Raw genomic sequence first — 17,786 nt, 5'->3', positions numbered from 1 at the left:
CTCCCTGGTAGGTCGGACTGGAGGGCGGCGGAAGTGGAAATGCGGGGCGGGGCCAGATCCCCAGGCCGCGGCGGGAGCTGTAGTTCTCGTGCTGGTTGCTGCTTCGGATCTCTGCCGCCTGAGGGGGACGCCGGTTCGCTGTGTGCTGGCCCCGAGTCGCGTTGTCCCTGGAGGATAGTGGAGAGCGACTGGGTCGTGGTCCTCCTGGCTTTCTTACCGTCACTTTTGTTCTTTACGTCCTGTCTCCGGTTTAGCACCGTGAGGTGCGGCAGGGGTTACTATTACAGTTAGCCTTATCATCCCTCCGGCATTTTGTGTGATAAACACTCTGCAGCCACTTCTGCTGACCGAGACAAGTCAATTTTTGGTCTTTGCGCCTTTGCTAAGATCCTTTGCGGTGTCTCTCACGTGTGGCGTCTTGGCCGTGTGTGGAAGTCCTACCCGTTCATAGAACTCGGTTCAGAAGCTCCTGTGACTCCTGGACTCAACCTTTTCAGCTGGAACCGTTCCGTCCTCCCAGTGCCCGCTGGCTGCTCGCACCTGGCTTTAGTCTGGTTTGTTTCTGCTTTGATTCCTCGTTGCATTTGCGTGTGCCTCCCAACGTCTCCTCGGATGGCGACTGGATTTTGATTCCTCTTTGTGTTCACCAGAGCTAGAACAGCGTTTTGAATCGAATAATAATAGAAGCTGACACTGTGAGAAACCCGGCACTGTTGTACGTGTTTTAAACGAGTATCATTTCACTTCACCTTCACAACCAGCTTACTGAGGAGGTATCTTATCCCCATTTTACAGATGAGTAAATTAAAGGCGACAGAGGCTAAGTGACTTTTTTTTTTTTTTTTAACTTACCCTGGGCCCCACAGCTACTAAGTTATGGAGTCAGTATTCTGGCTCCATCATTTAGGGATAAGTTAGTTATATAGGTTGTGTATACAGTCCAGAGTTCATGCTGTCGACACTGCGTTATACTGACTATAAGAAACTGTATTTGTTTATTAACTGGTACATTCAATTCAGGCTAGGTGGTATATCTGGGTTGGGTTTGGATGTGTCTTAAGTAAAAAATACGAAAATTGAAAGATGAGTTGCTTTCTAATAATAAAAGTAATTTGTCTATTGACACATACACACTACTATATATAGATTAGATAACTAATAAGAATGTGCTGAATGGCACGGGGAACTCTATTCAATACTCTGTAATGACCTATATGGGAAAAGAATCTAAAAAAAGAGCGGATATACGTGTGTCTATAACTGACTCAGTTTGCTGTACAGCAGAAGCTAACACATTGTAAATCAACTATACTCCAATAAAAATATTAAGAAAGCGCTTCTAGGAGGTTCCTAAAATCAAATGTTGAGGCTGCCTCCTCTTTAGTATGTGCAGAAAAGGGAAGGGTGCGTGAAAGCGCTAGGTATTCTGATGCTTGCTTCAACTCATGGCTTTGAAAATTGTCCCAGGCCTGCTCTTTTGTCGGCTCTCAGGTGGGAGCTCTGTTGGGAATACCTTTTTTAACCTCTCAAGAGCTTTGTCCTGTGTGAGTTTTTTTTTACAGGTTTTGCTGTGGTTTCACTGTCAAATACACTCTACCTGCTCACGTTTTCTGATCTGCTTAGCAATCTTTTGATATTTGTTTGGTAGTTTCTCAGACCCATTATGCATGTATTCTATTTGCCATCTTGAACCAGATTTCAATTTTGAACTTTTATTGATGCCCTCCTTTAAAAAATGATCATATTTAACATATTTCAAAGGCTAAATATATTTTTGTTTTTGGTAATTTTCAATTTTAATATATCAGTAAATTAAACATTTTAGAAAAATGCAAGAAGAGTACAAAGAACTCTTGCATACACTCTACCTAGATTTGCCAAGTATTTACATGTTGCCCCATTTGCTTTATTGGTCTCTCCCCCCCACATCCTCCCTACACACACACACACACACACACACACACACACACACACGCACACACACACACTTTTATTCTGAACAATCTGAGGGTAAGTTCCCCATTACCACTAAGTACATCATTGTGTATTTCCTAATAATAAAGACATTCTTACATTACCACAGTATAATTATCAAAATTAGGAACTATAGCACTTTTTTACCCTTTCCCAACCACAGAAGCAAAGCCAGAGTCACACACTGCAATTAGTTGTCATTTTTCTTTATCTTATTTGACCTTGAAATTTGGAAAAGTACAGGTCACTTATTTTGTAGAATGTCTCTCATTTTGGTTTGGTCTGATGTTGCCTCCTGATTTAGGTATGCATTTCTTGATAGGACTAAGAGGGAAATAATGATCCTGTATCACTCAGCATCCAATCAGAAGACAGATACCACATGAGTCATTTTAAGGAAAAATTTAGTATAAAGAGTCATTTTTTAGTAAAAAATAATTACTAAAAGGGGTAAGAGAGGACTGTAAGTTACACACAAATCTTACAGAAGTAGGAACTACAAAATGCAGCTACTACTTTGAGGGCTGAAGATGGGTTAACAAGGAAGCAACTTAGAAACTTAAACGAAGTGCTACTTTTCCACCCACAGGGGAGAGGTTCAGACCTCTGAAGAAAGGATGTGGTTCCTGCCACAGGAACATGCAGCCCACTGATGAGGTGAGAGGAAAATTGCTGGAGGCTGTGGGTCACTGGGTCACTGTTGAACTGTCAGTGGGAGCCTCTTTATGGTGGCTTCTTTGTCCTTTGGACTTGTCCCCATCATTTTTTGAGCAGTCCTTTACTTTTGGGCACATAGATGTTCCACGTGGATCTTGAACTTTTCTTACCCTAGAATCAATCATATCTCGAAGACGGCCTGGTTCCTCTTAGTGGAGAAGGGTATTGAGAAACCAAGATCTGATTACAGTGTGTGTTTATTGCTACTTGTGTGTCCTTGCTTTGGTCCTTCTCAGCAGACAGTTAGGAAATCTATATATCTTTCCAAGAGTGGGAAATTAGCTCCCATTATATTCAGCATATTTATATGTTTGTTCACACGTGAGAAAACACAGGAAGTAACTTTATAACTGGTAAACCAAGCCTACTAATTAGAGTTCAATGTTTGTTTAAAGTTTTTTTTTTTGTTATTGAGGTAAAATGTATAAATCATGAAATTCACAACGCTTTTTAAAAATTATTTATTTATTTATGACTGTGTTGGGTCTTCGTTGCTGCACGCAGGCCTTCTCTAGTTGTGGCGAATGGGGGCTACTCTTCCCTGCGCTGCGCGAGTTTCTTATTGCCGTGGCTTCTCTTGTTGTGGAGCACGGGCTCCAGGCACACAGGCCTCAGTAGTTGTGGCACATGGGCTCAGTATTTGTGGCTCGTGGGCTCTAGAGTACAGGCTCAGTAGTTGTGGTGCACAGGCTTCGTTGCCCTGTGGCATGTGGGATCTTCCTGGACCAGGGCTCGAACCCGTGTCCCCTGCATTGGCAGGCAGATTCTTGACCACTGCACCACCAGGGAAGTCCCACAACTTTTAAGTATAGAATTCAGTGAATCTTGACAAATGTGCATCATAACTGTAACCCCCCTCTAATCAAGACTTAGCAGATTTTCATCACCCAAGAAAATTTCCTCATGCCCTTTTCCAGTCATTCTCCTAGGCCTAGAGGCAACTATTGCTCTGAAATTTTTACCATAGATTAATTTTGTATTTTCCAGAATTTCATATAAAATTGAATCATTAGAAAAAAATGAATCATATACTATGTTTGGTTTCTTTCACTCAATAAAATGTCTGTGAGGTTCTGTTGTTACATATATCAGTAGCAGGGTTTTTCTCTTTTTTTGGCTAGATAGTACTATATTGTATGAATATTTCACAACTTGTTGATCTATTCTCTTGATGGGTATTTAGGTTGTATCTATGTTTTCTTCCAAGAAGCTTTATAGTTTTAGCTTTTATGTTTGTATCTGTAATCAGTTTTTTAAAGTTTTTTAAAAATATTTATTATGTTTATTTATTTGGTTGCGCTGGGTCTTAGTCGTAGCAGCTGGGCTCCTTAGTTGTGGCTCGCGGGCTCCTTAGTTGTGGCATGCGAACTGTTAGTTGCAGCATGAATGTGGGATCTAGTTCCCTGACCAGGGATCAAACCTGGGCCCCCTGCATTGGGAGCACAGAGTCTTAACCTCTGCGCCACCAGGGAAGTCCCTGTGATCAATTTTGAATTAATTTTTTTGTATTGTTGAGGTAGGGTCGAGGTCAGTTTTTTTCCCACATGGATGTATAGGTCTTCCAGTAATGTTTATTCACTTTTCTTTCTCCCTTAAGTTGCTTTGGAACTTCGTTGAAAATCAGTTGACTATATACATGTGATTCTGTTTCTGGACTTAATTTGTTCCATTGATCTCTTTGTTCATTATTATGCCAACAACACACTGTCTTGATTCTTCTAGCTTTATAAGTCTTGAAGTAAGTTAGTGTAAATCTTCCTGTTTTTTCAAGATTGTTTTGGCATTTCCATAAATATGTTTAGAATCAACCTGTCAATTTCTGTTTAAAAAATCTTGCTGGAATTATAATTGGGATTAATGTGAATCTAAAGGTAAATTTGAGGAAAATTGACATTTTAACAATGTTGAATTTTACAGTCCATGGATAGGATACACTCTCTATTTATTTAGGTCTTATCTAATTTCTTTCAGCTATGTTTTATTGTTTTCAGTGTAGAGGTCTTACATGTCATTTGTTACATTTATTCCCAAGTACTCACATTTTGATGCTTTTATAACTGAAAATATTGTGAAAGTTTTTTTTTACGAATGTTTGCTAGTAGTGTATAAAAATACAGTTGAGTTTTGTATTTTGACCTATATCCTGTAACCTTGCTAAATTTACTTATTTTGGCAGTTGCTTCTTTCTTTTGAACTTCTGGCCATCATGGTGTAACTGGGACTGGATTTATTTTCTCATCTGAAACAACTGGAAAACGAAAATATATGAAACAGCGGTTTTCAGATACTGGACAACAGGCAGTACAGGACAGTGATTCCTGAGAGAAGGAAAATAAGGTGAGCCCCTGCTTATCCCTGCTTACAGTTGCCTCTGCTTACTAATTCTTGTCAAAAAGCAAGCCTCAAAAGGATCAAACTGGTACCAAGTAACTGTGTCCAATAACAAAAGCCAACAATTTTGAAAAGAGCTCAAGACAATTTGGCACCAACAGCATAAAATTCACAGTGTCTGGAATCCAGCAAAAGATTATCAGGCATGCAAAGGAGGCAAATATAACCCATAACCAGGAGAAAAATCAGTCATTAGAAACTGAACCAGAAATGACAAAGATGAAAGAATTTGCAGAAAGGATGTTAGAATAGCTATTATAAATACACTTCATATATTCAGTAGATAAGACGAACATTGAACATTATAAAGAGAAAAAGGCAAGATATTTTAAAAACAAACCAAATTATGCTTCCACAGATGAGAAATACAATATCTGAAATGATGCAATGAAAATATACTGAATGGAATCAACAGTAGACTAGAAACTACAGAAGGAAAGGTTAAATTTTTTAAAAAAATTATTTATTTATTTTTGCTGCATCGGGTCTTAGTTGCGGCATGCAGGATCTTCTCTGGGTCTTACGGAATCTTTCGTTGCGGCACACGGGCTTCTCTTTAGTTGTGGCGAGTGGGCTCCAGAGTGCGTGGACTCTGTAGTTGCAGCGTGCGGGCTCTCAAGTTTTGGCACATGGGCTTAGTTGCCCCGTGACATGTGGGGTCTTAGTTCCCCGATGAGGGATTGAACCCGTGTCCCCTGCATTGAAAGGCAGATTCTTAACCACTGGACCACCAGGGAAGTCCCAGGAAAGTTAATTAACTTGAAGACATATCATTAGAAAATATCCAAAATAAACACATGAGGAAAAAAGACCCTCCCCCTCCAAAAAAACCCCCCAAAACCCAGAACTTCAGTTACTTATGGTACAATATCAAGCAATCAAATATATTTAAAATTAAAGCTTCAGAAAGAGGACAGAAAATATATTGGCCAAAATTTTTCAGAATTTGCTGAAAACTATAAATTTACAAATCAGAGATATTCAATGAATATCAAGCAGAAGAAACATGAAGACACATTATTATCAAGCTGTTGAAAAGCAGTGATAAATAGAACATACTAAAAGCAGCCAGAGGGGAAAAAACACAGTGGCATAGTTCACATCAGAAACTATGCAAGTCAGACAAAATTAGACACCTGTAAGTACTTTTGTGGGGGAGGAGAACCCTGTCAACATACAAAAATACCTTTAAAAAAATGAAGGCAGGGGCTTCGCTGATGGCACAGTGGTTAAGAATCTGCCTGCCAATGCAGGGGACACAGGTTCAAGCCTTGGTCCGGGAAGATCCCACATGCCGCGGAGCAACTAGGCCTGTGCTCCACAACTACTGAGCCTGTGCTCTAGAGCCCGTGAGCCACAACTACTGAGCCCGTGTGCCACAACTACTGAAGCCTGCGTGCCTAGAGCCAATGCTCTGTAACAAGAGAAGCCACCATAGTGAGAAGCCCATGCACTGCAATGAAGAGTAGCCCCTGCTCACTGCAACTAGAGAAAGCCCACGTGCAGCAATGAAGACCCAATGCAGCCAAAAATAAAAATAAATAAATTAAAAATAAAAATGCAGGCAAATTAAAATTTTTTTCAGATGAACAAAAGATGAGGAATTCATTGCAAACAGACCACTAAAATACATATTAAAGGAAGTTCTTCTTCCAGAAGGAAAATTATACCACATGGGAATTGAGAATTATGTAAGGAAATGAAGAAGTTTAGCAATGATAAATATGAGTATAACTATAAAACACTTTTGTTCTAATTTTAAAAGATACCTTTAAAAGATTAATGCCTGATTAAAAGAAAAATATTAACAATCTATTGTGGAATTTATAACATAGGTAGAAGTAAAATGTTTGACAATGGCCAGGGAGAGGGAGAGAAAATATACTATTGTAAGGTGCATTTGATATACATGAAGTGGTATAATATTATTTGGAGGAAGAATGTGCTTAAAGATATAATGGAGACTCTAGAGCATCCTAAAAAAGAAAAAGAAAAAAGAAAAAAAAGAAAAGGGAGTTCCCTGGTGACCTAGTGGTTAGGATTTTGGGCTTTCACTGCCATGGCCCAAGTTCAGTCCCTGGTCAGGGAACTGAGATCCCGCAAGCCACGTGGAGCAGCCAAAAAAATTAAAAAAGGAAAGAAGGAATGAAGGAAGAAGGAAAAGAGGAAACAAGGAAAGAGAAAGGTATAACTGATATACCAATAAGGGAGATAAAATGGAATCATAAAAGACATTCAATTTTATAAAAAAGATCAGGAAAATAGGGAAAAAATGAACAAAGAATAAATCAAACACATAAATAGCAAGATAGTAGATATAAGGCTACCTATAATGATAATCACATGATCTAAAATGGCCTAAATACTCCAATTAAAAGGCAGAGATTATCAGATTAGATAAAAGAAAAAAGTAAGACCGAAGTATATGCTCTCTGGGAAAATAAACAAACAAAAAATAAAAGGATGGAAATAATTATACCATGCAAACACTAATCCAAAAAAAGCTAGAATGCCTATATTAATTAGACAAAGTAGATTTTAGAGTAAGGAATATTACCATGGATAAAGAGGGACATTTCATAAGGATAAAAGAATTAGATCATCAAGAGGACACGTGTTTGTAGCTAATAACAGCTTTAAAATACGTGAAGCAAAATCTGAGAGAATTTGAGAGAAAAAGACAAATTGACAATTATAGTTGGAGATTTCAATATCCTCTTCTCATAATTAACATAGTCAGAAAATCTGCAGTGATATAGAGGACTTGAACAACACCATCAACTAACCTGACTAATTGACATTAATTCACTTGCCACCTCTTTTGTGAATAAAGTTTTACTGGAACACAGACACACATACTTGTTTATATTTATCTGTGTCTGCTTTTGTACTATAATGGCTGAGTTGAGTAGTTGTGAGAAGACCATATTGCCAGGAAAGCCTGAGATATTTACTGTGTGGCCTTTTACAGAAAGTGTTTGCTCACCCCTGACTTAGATGAAAAGAACAGATTTATTGAAAGACACAAACTACTGAGGTTAACTCAAGAAAAAATACATAACTTGAATATCTCACTATCCATTAAAGAAATTGAATTTATAGTTAAAAGCTTCCCATAAAGAAAACTTTAGGCCCAGATGGCTTCACTGGTAAATTCTATCTTTTGATCTTTTATTTATTATTCTTGTCTAGTTCTTTCTCTACAGTGTTGAATAGAAATGGTAAAAATAGACATTCTTGCTTTGTTCTTGGAATAAACCACACTTTGTCATGATGAATTACCTCTTTTATGTTCTTCTGGATTTGATTTGCTGATAGTTTTTTTTTTTTTTTAAAGATTTTGATGTCTATATTTATGAGGGTTGGGGTCTGTAATTTACATACTTGTAATTTTTTCTCAGGGTCATCATGGCCTCCTAAAATAAGTTGGAGGGTGTACTTTCATTTTCTGTTTTCTGAAGGGATTGTGTTACTTATTCCTTAAAGTTTGATGTAATATGCTGTTTGAAGTCATCTGAACATGAAGCTTTCTTTTTCTTTCTTTTTGTTTTAATTGAAGTATAGTTGATTTACAATGTTGTGCCAGTCTTCTGCTGTACAGCAAAGTGACTACAAAACAGAAGCTTTCTTTTTTTAAAATTAAATTTTTATATTATTTTTTAATTAATTTTTTTTATTGGAGTAGAGTTGATTTACACTGTTAGTTTTTGTTGTACAGCAGAGTGGGTCAGTTATACATATATCCACTCTTTTTTTTAGATTCTGTTCCCATATAGGTCATTACAGAGTATTGAATAGAGTTCCCTGTGCTATACAGTAGGTTCTTTTTAGTTATCTATTTTATATATAGTAGTGTGTATATGTCAATCTCAATATCCCAATTTATACCCCCCCTTCCCCCTTGGTAAACAGAAGCTTTTTTTTTTTTTTTTTTTTTTTTTTTTTGCGGTACGCGGGCCTCTCTCTGCCGTGGCCTCTCCCATTGCGGAGCACAGGCTCCAGACGCGCAGGCCCATGGCCCACGGTCCCAGCCGCTCCGCGGCATGTGGGATCTTCCTGGACCGGGGCACGAACCCGTGTCCCCAGCATCGGCAGGCGGGCTCTCAACCACTGCGCCACCAGGGAAGCCCCAGAAGCTTTCTTAATGGGAAGGTGTGTACTAACAAATTCAATTTTTTGAATGAAAAGAGAGTTATTCAAAAATTTCTTCTTGTGTCAGTTTGGTAAATTGTGTTTTCCAAGGAATTTTTCCATTTTATCTACATTGTTAAATTTATTGGTATATAGACATAATATTCCTTTATTATCCTTTTAATGTCTTTAAAATCTATAGAGTTATACTCTCTTTAGTCTTGATATTCATAATTTGAGCCCTCTCTGTTTCTTGATCAGTCTTGTTAAAAGTTTATCAATCAGTAATCTTATCAAAGAACCAAATTTTGGCTTTGTTAATTTTTCTATTGCTTGGTTTTTAAAAATTTTATTGATTTCAGATTTTAAAATTCTGATCTGCTTACTTTGGTTTTAATTTGCTCTTCTTTTTCTATCTTCTTAAACTTGATTGTTTATTTAAAATCTTTCTACTTTTGTATTCATTTAAAGCTATAGCATTCCCTCCAAGCCTCTGTTTTAGCTGTGTTCTACAAATTTTTCTGTTGTGTTTTTATAATAATTTAGTTTGATATATTTTCTAATTTTTACCCATGTATTATTTAGAAATGTGTGTATTTTTTTTAGATGTACAAAAAGTCATCTTAATTCTTCTAAGAGAACTTAATTTTCTTTGGTTTTTTCCCCCTTTTAAATTATTTTTATTATTATATCAATGGAAAAGTCTCAGGTTAAAAATAGTGGATTTTTAACACTTCTCTCTAACATTTTAATTTTTTATATTTATTTTTTGAGATATAATTGACATATACCAATTGTATTAGGTTTGGGTGCACAGTATATAATTTGATACATATATACAATTTGAAATGATCACCACAATAAGTTTACTTAACATTCATTACCACACAGTTACAATTTTGTTTTCTTGTAATGAGAACTTTTACAATTTACTCTCTTAACAACTTGTAAGTATATAATACAATATTGTTAACTATAGTCACTATGCTGTATATTACATCTGCAGGACTTCCTTGTAACTGGTAGACTGTACCTTTTGACTACCTTCACTCATTTCCGCCATCTCTACTCCCCACCTCTGGCAATCACCAACCTGTTCTCTATACCTATGAGTTCGGGTTTCTTTTTTCTTTAGATACCACATGTAAGTGAGATCATACAGTATTTGTCTTTCTTTGTCTGACTTGTTTTACTTAGCATAATGCTCTCAAGTTTCATCCATGTTGTCACAAATGGCAGGTTTCCTTTTTTAATGGCTGAATGATATTCCATTATATATATAAAATCACATTTTCTTTATCCATTCATATATCAGTGGACACTTAGGTTGTTTCCATGTGTTGGCTATTATGAATAAAGCTGCAATGAACAGGGGGGTATAGATATTTTTTTCAAGATAGTGATTTTGTCTTTTTCGGATAAATATCTAGAAGTGGAATTGCTGGATCATATGGTAGTTCAATTTTTAATTTTTGAGGTGCCTCCATACTGTTTTCCATAGAGGTTGCTCCAATTTTTGTTCCCACCGACAGTGCACAAGAGTTCCTTTTCTCCACATTCTCTCCAACGCTTCTCATTTCTTGTCTTTTTGATATTGGCCCTTCTAACACATGTGAGGTGATATATCATTGTAGCTTTGATATGTACATCCCTGAAGATTATAATTTCCGAATACTTAGGGATGTTTTAATTTCTAAATATTTAAGAATTTTCTAGACTTTTTGTAATTGATTCCACTGTGGTCATAGAACATATCCGTAGTATTTCAATATATTGAAATTTATCAAAACGTTATTACTCAATATATAATTTACTTGATGAACATTCCATTTACACTTGAAAGTCATGGGTATTTTGTAGTTGTTTGATATTATTTTGTTGGGTAAATTTCAATTAGGTCAAGGTGGTTGATAGTATTGTTTAGATCTTTTATATTTTTAACTGATTTTTTTTGTCTAATTATTTTATCAGTTACTGAGAAAGGGATGTTTATATCTACAAATGTGATTATGGATTTGTTTATTTCTCCCTTTAATTCAGTCAGTTTTGCTTCCTATGTTTGGAAGTTTTATTCAGTATTATTAGGTGCATGCATGCTCATTTATAGCTGTGTATGCTTAATGCTGTGATTCATATAATTATGAAATGTACTTCTTCATACTTGTCAGTTTTGTCTTGTAATATAAACAATTGTGGTAGGCTGAATAATGTCCCCCTCTCCCATCCCCCAAAAGATGTCCACGTCTTAATCCCTACAATCTGTGAATATGTTACCCTATATGGCAAAAGAAACTTTGTAGATATTAAATTAATAATCTTGCAAGAGAGATTATGTTGGATTATCCAGATGGGTCCAGTGTAATCACAGTGATACTTATAAGAGGGAGGTAGTAGTGTTAAAATCAGAAAAAGGAGATGAGGCAGTGGAAACAGAGATTGGGATAATGCCCTTTGAAGATGGAGAAAAGGGCCATAAGCTAAGGAATTTGGGCAGCCTCTAGAAGCAGGAAAAATCAAGGAAATGGATTCATTTTACACTTCTGACACACAGAACTGTGAGAGAATAAATATACATCATTTTAAGCCGCAGTATTTGTGGTAATTTATTACAGCAACAATAAGAAACTAATATATCACTCCAGGTTTCTTGTTTACTGTTGCATGGTATATCTTTTCCAATATATTCCGTAAACCTCTTTGTGTCATTATATTTAAACTGTGTGTGTTATATAGAACATATAGTTGGTTCTTGCTATTTCATTCAGTGTTACAGTCTCATTGTCATTTATTTGATGCATTTAGTCTATTTATTCATTTATTTAAAAGAGTAGTTCACTATGCACTTTGTTTGTTTTAATATTTATTTATTTACTTATTTATTTGGTTGCACTGGGTCTTAGTTGTGGCACGTGGGATCTTCGTTGCTGCCTGCAGGATCTTTGTTGCAGCATGTGGGATCTTTGTTGCAGCATGTGGAATCTTTTAGTTGTGGCATGCAGAATCTTTTAGTTGCGGCATGCGGAATCTTTAGTTGTGGCACACGGGGTCTAGTTCCCTGACTAGGGATTGAACGTGGGCCCCCTGCATTGGGAGTGTGGAGTCTTAACCATTGGACCACCAGGGAAGTCCCACTATGCACTTTGTTTATTTATTTACTTTTATTATTATTATTTTTTGGCTGGGCCTTCCGGCTTGCAGGATCCTTGTTCCCTGACCAGGGATCAAACCTGGCGCCCCGGCAGTGAGAGCGCTGAGTTCTAACCACTGGACTGCCAGGGAATTCTCTGTTTAGTCTATTTATGATGAATTCAATTATTGATATGGTAGGCTTTAGGTCTTTCCCTTTGCTATTTGTGTATAATTTATCTTATCTATTTTGCTTTTTTTTTTCTTTCTTTTAAAGAAATTAAGGGGAGGAAACAAACCGCCATCTTTTATATGTATGTAAATATTTACCATTCTTCTTGTCTTCAGTCTTGTAGATTTAAATTTTCATCTTGTGACATTTTCAGTATGAAGAAGTTTCTTTAGTATTTCTAGTAGTGCCGGACTGCTCATGACAAATTATCTGTTTTCTTTACTATGAAAATGTTTTTTTTTTTCCTCTTCATTTTGCTGGATGTTTTTACTGGATGTAGAATTCTGGACTGGGAGTATTATTCTCCTCCTGACCCCTACTCCAGCTTTATTGAGATACAGTTGGCGTATAACATTGTGTAAATTTAAGGTGTACAACCTGATTATTTGATACATGTATATATTGTGAAATGATTACTACAGTAAGGTTAGTTACCACAGCCATCAGCTCACATACTTACCTTTTTTTTTGTAGTGATAACATTTAAGATTTACTCTCAGCAAATTTCAAGTATACAATACAGTATTGTTAGGTATAGCCACTATGCTGTACATTAAATTTCTAGAATTTATTCATCTTATAACTGGAAGTTTGTACCGTTTGACCAGCGTCTTTCCATTTCCTCCGTGCCCTGGTCCCCGGCAACCACCGTTCTACTTTCTGTTTCTATGAGTTCAGGGTCTACCAGTGTTGTCACAAATGGCAGAATTTGCTTGTCTTTTATGGCTGAAATATATATATATATTTATCTGTCTCACATTTACTGTATCCATTCATTAATCAGTGGACACTTAGGCTATTTCCATGTCTTGGCTATTGTAAATAATGCTGCAATAAACATGGAGGCACAGATACCTCTTTGAGATTGTGACTTTATTTCCTTTAGATACATGCCCAGAAGTGGAATTGCTGGATAGTATGGTAGTTATATTTTTATTTGTTTATTCATTTATTTTAAAGTCTTCTCTATTTTTAAAAATTAATTAACTAATTAATTTTTGGCTGCGTTGGGTCTTTGTTGCCGTGCATGGGCTTTCTCTAGTTGCAGCGAGCGGGGGCTACTCTTTGTTGTGGTGCACGGGCTTCTCATTGCGGTGGCTTCTGTTGTTGTGGAGCATGGGCTCTAGGTGCGCAGGCTTCAGTAGTTGCAGCTCCTGGGTTCTAGAGTGCAGGCTCAGTAGTTGTGACACCCGAGCTTAGTTGTTCTGTGGCATGTGGGATCTTCCCGGACCAGGGCTCGATCCCGTGTCCCCTGCATTAACAGGCAGACTCTTAACCACTGAGCCACCAGGGAAGCCCGGTAGTTGTATTTTTAATTCTTTGAGGAACCTCCATACTGTTTCCTATGGTGGCTGCACCAACAGTGTTATTCTTTTACCTTTCTAAAAATGGCATTCCATTGTCTTTCTCCTTTTAGGTTTCTGATGAGAATTCAGCTATCATTCATGTCATTGTTCCCCTCTGTTAATGTGTTATTTTTCTTTGGCTGCTTGCAGTATTTTCTCTTTATCTTTGGTTTTCAGTAGTTTTGCCATGATGTTCTCTAGGTGTGATATTCCTTATATTTATCCTGATTGGGGTTCATTTTCTCATAGCTGCAAGTTTTACACTAAATTTGGGAATTATTTGACCATTAATTCTTCAAATTCTTTTGCTGCTGTATTATATTTCTCCTGTTTTTTGGGACTTCATAAATGTAGCACTTATATTATACTACTTCATATTGTCCTACAGGTCACTGAAGCTCTGTTCACTTTTTCTTCTCTTCTTCATATTAGATAATTCCCAGCAATATATCTTCACATTCTCTGACTTCTTCTTCTGTTCTTTCCAATTTGCTGTTAGTCACATTCTTTAAAAATTTTTTTAAATTAAAAATTATGGATTTATTTTCTGTTTTAGGATATTCACTTTGTTATTTTTTATAGTTTTTACTTCTCTGCTGAGACTCTTCAAAGTTCAAAGATAGTACAAGGCATTCCTTTATACCCTTCACCCCACTCCCCCTAATGTCAACATCTTATTTATTTTTTAAAATTTATTTAATTTTTTGGATGCGGTGGGTCTTAGTTGCTGTGCATGGGCTTCCTCTAGTTGCAGTGAGAGGGGCCTACTCTTTGTTGCAGTGCGTGGGCTTCTCATTGCAGTGGCTTCTCTTGTTGCAGAGCACAGGCTCTAGGCGTGTAGCCTTCAGTAGTTGTGGCACGTGGGCTCAGTAGTTGTGGCTCACGGGCTCTAGAGCACAGGCTCAGTAGTTGTGGCACATGGGCTTAGCTGCTCCGCGGCATGTGGGATCGTCCCGGACCAGGGCTCGAACCCGTGCCCCCTGCACTGGCAGGCGGATTCTTAACCACTGTGCCACCAGGGAAGTCCCTAATGTCAACATCTTATATAATCACGGTACATTTGTCAAAGCCAAGAAATAAACACTGCTACATTATTATTAAATAACTCCAGGTTTTCTTGAATTTCACCAGTTTTCCATTAATTTTCTTTTTCCTGTTCCAGGATGTAACCCAGGATACCACCGTGCATTTAGTTTTCAAATTTTCTTGGTCTTCTCTGGTCTGTAATAGTTCCTCAGTATTTTCTTACTTTTTATGACCTTGATGAATTTGAAGGTACTGGTCAGATATTTACAGGTCTCAACTTGGAGTTATCTGATTATTTTTCATGTTTAGACTGAGGTTATGGGTTTTGGTGAAATATACTTTAGTGATTAGGTGCCTTTCTCATTGCATCGTGTTGGGGGTGCATGATATCAACAAGACTTATCACTGGTTGTTCACACACTTAACCCTGTTCATGGGTGAGGTTGTGTTTGCCAGGTTTCTCCACTGTAAAATTACTGTTTTCCCCATCAATACATTATTCTTTAGAAGTGAGTTGCTAAGTATTGCCAACACTCAAGGGGAGGAGGATTAAATTGCAAACATGAGGCAGGAGTATCTCCATATATTGTCTGGAATCTGTGTAAGGAAAATTTTAACTTCTCCCCCATTTATTTATTCAGTCATTTATTTATAAATCAGTACAGATTCAGAGGAGTGACATCAATGATGGCAGAGTAGGAGACTCCAGCCTCTGATCCCACAAAGAACAACAATTAGACAGCTATCTACTAACAAAAATAGCTCTGGGAGACCACGGGAGCAAAAGTGGTCTCCAAGCCTCTAGCTGTGAAGTTGCTTTACCGTGGGTCTGTAAGAAGGTCAAACATTGATGAATGGTCAGTCTGTCATGTGGCTCCCTAAAAAGAGGGAGCTGGTCTCTGGGTGTCAGGTTAGTCATGGGTACATATTTAGTGAGTGCTAGCCTTCTAGGCTATACATTAGATGTGAGATTAATCCTGCCTCCCTGGGATTGATGGTTTCTTGCTGGACTTTCTGAGAGTATTTAGATATTAACCACTTAAAGACTGGATGTAGGCAAATTTGTGAAATAGATGAGGTGTGCTTTTAGTATTTCGCACTCTAGTGACTAAGATTGCCTCCTTCAACCCCATCATCTCTGTCAAAAATGTACTTTTTCTACGCTATATCTGAGCTCAGCTGATGAAATCTGTGCAAATATGTACTATTGCCAATGTACTAGAGGGTTTTTATGTGTGCCAGTGGGTTGACATGCTACTCCTCGCTGATAATATATTTTTATCCTAACAGTGGTCCTTTGCAGGTAAAGCTTTATTCTAAAGAATGATGCTAATGGTGAGAAAATAAGTTGTGGAAGGTGAATGAGAGCAGGGTGGTGCTTTGATTCTCAGCTCTTCACACTTCCTTAAAGAGCTGGCCTTGACTGAATTTAGTTTTTCTGAGAACGCATAGGTGTGGTTGAATAAACCAATGTGTGACTGTCTTTCCCATGTTTTGAATGCGATTTGCACATGAATTTCACAACAGTGGTCAATCTGGTAAGGCATTTTTACAGAGGAAAATGTACAGAAGCAGTTTATGAGGTTGATCCCCCAATTATTTTTGGCACAAATGCCTCAAAAATGAGAAAAACTTTATTATTTCTCCTTAGTAAGGTTGGGAATAGATAAGGAGGCAAGGTGTTGTTTAAAGATATAGGAGGGAGTGATGAAGGAAACCATAATTCTGTACTGTTGATGACACTGGATTGTGATGTTTACTTGTCTTTCCCTTTTGTAGTATTTTTAGGACATGGACTGTATCTTATCCACCCTTGTATCCCAAACACCTAAAATAGTGTTTGCTTGTATCAGTGAATATTCAATACTTGAATGGATAAATAAAAAAATAAGAATTTAAAAATTCTTATTCTAGTTGTTTCTATTAGCCCACGAGTTAATTAGGGGAAACTGAGCAAAAAACACGGTGTATCTGAATCCTCCCTTAACCCTACTCATGTGAGCATTCAACAGCTGGCTCTAAGAAGGCAGAGGACCAGTTGAATCTAGATATAGTCAACACTATATACATATATGTGTGGGAACAACACCCTTTATTCGGCGCTAGAGACACACTGTGTACAGCACTAGTCCTGGAACCCATGCCATGAGGATACGGAGGGACAACTGTGTAATGTTCATAGAAGGAAGTAATGGAAACAAATTTCTATCTCCTTATAATCTCTTACCTTTGGTTCTGGGGCCGAGGGGTATCTCTTAGTTATGGATATAACGGTAGTGACTCCCACTTGGTTAAGGATGTCATGATTCCGATTCCATTTGGGCCTTGGCTTGGCAACTACCGGGTGCACAGTGCATTTACTTACTCAAAGAGAAGCACAGGAGTACAGCATTCACATAAATTCTCCCCTGAACAGATGGGATGTGGACAGCTTTCCTCTGTGTCTAGGGTTCAGTTCTCTTGTAAGGCTTTTTGCCACCTGTCATCAGAGCTGGGGCTAGTTCCTCACTGTTTGTCCCCCTTAAGGATGTTACATTAGAAATAGCTTGTTTCCTAGTCAACCTGGACTCTTGTCCATTTTGATTTTTTGCTATATTATTGTACTTTATTAAATAATTTTTGGACCTTAGGTACAGGGATTAGAATTCATCAAACCATCCCTATCAGTTCATATATGCCCCTCCAAGTTCTGTTCACCTTCTCCTTCTTCCTGTATCCCCGCTTCCATTCCTCTTTCCTCCACAGGAATATACTTTGATGTTTGATACATTCCTTGAGCTTATTTGTATCCTTAAAAAATATGTAGTTTTAGTCTTCGTTTCATATTTAATTAAATGTTTTTT

The 17,786-nt window shown here is 37.4% G+C and overlaps 1 long non-coding RNA gene across 5 annotated transcripts in view; it reads left to right on the top strand.

Moving 5' to 3' along the window:
• Positions 1-21: 21 nt before the first annotated feature.
• The window catches only part of LOC109548460 (uncharacterized), a 115,542-nt gene continuing 97,777 nt past the window's right edge, over positions 22-17,786 (top strand). For all 5 annotated transcript variants that reach the window (XR_012324533.1, XR_012324535.1, XR_012324534.1 and 2 more), the window contains exons 1-3: positions 22-773; positions 2,564-2,631; positions 4,868-5,028. This is a non-coding gene — a long non-coding RNA (uncharacterized lncRNA). The remainder of the gene's footprint in view (positions 774-2,563; positions 2,632-4,867; positions 5,029-17,786) is intronic.

Source organism: Tursiops truncatus, chromosome 11, assembly GCF_011762595.2.
Source record: "Tursiops truncatus isolate mTurTru1 chromosome 11, mTurTru1.mat.Y, whole genome shotgun sequence".
In the NCBI taxonomy this organism is placed as follows: domain Eukaryota; kingdom Metazoa; phylum Chordata; class Mammalia; order Artiodactyla; family Delphinidae; genus Tursiops; species Tursiops truncatus.
The sequence above is the reverse complement of the archived record's forward strand: the minus strand, read 5'-3'. Positions and strand labels throughout refer to the sequence as shown.